Raw genomic sequence first — 754 nt, 5'->3', positions numbered from 1 at the left:
CCTTCAAGGACGAAGATGTTCCAGCCATCTTCGAATCCCTCCTTGAAAACGAGTATTCCTTCAAGGACGAAGATGTTCCAGCCATCTTCGAATCCCTCCTTGAAAACAACAAGATCAAGTTACCACCTGTCGTAAATCAGGAGGAAGCTGACAACACTGCGGATCCGAAATACTGTGCGTACCACAGGAGGATCCTTCATCCTACCAAGGATTGCTTCTCTCTCAAAAATATCATCCAAACATTGGTTGAAGCCGGCGTCATAACGCTGGGATAATTTAAATAAGAATCGCCACACTCCGACAAGTATAAGAGTATAAACTGCTCCTTCTGAGACTCCGAAGAGTATACGAGTATAAACTGCTCCTCAATACTCCAATAGATATATGAGTCTAAACTATTTCCTTTCTTCCACGAGAAGTTCCTGGAGAGTGCCATGCGTGGTATTCTTAAGGATAACCCGATCATGCAGCTGATACAATGATAAACCCAGTTTCGTAAGAAAAGCTGGGGGTGGATAATTTATGTAACGGGAAGTTCCTAGAAGAATACTACATGTAGCTTTCTTAGGGATAACCCTATCATTACAAAAAAAAGGTGAAAAACACTAATCCCCCACTGTGATTTCCAAACACTCTTTTGCTGAGACGAGATTCGATCACCTCGTTGGATCAATCTGAAGGAAAACGTGTTATGTCTACATGCATAATACACAGCGGAAGACATGTATGTACAAAAATACTAAGCATGTAGAGA

This window comes from Asparagus officinalis, chromosome 3 (genome assembly GCF_001876935.1).
Source record: "Asparagus officinalis chromosome 3, Aspof.V1, whole genome shotgun sequence".
NCBI lineage: Eukaryota > Viridiplantae > Streptophyta > Magnoliopsida > Asparagales > Asparagaceae > Asparagus > Asparagus officinalis.
This window is presented reverse-complemented; position numbering follows the sequence as displayed.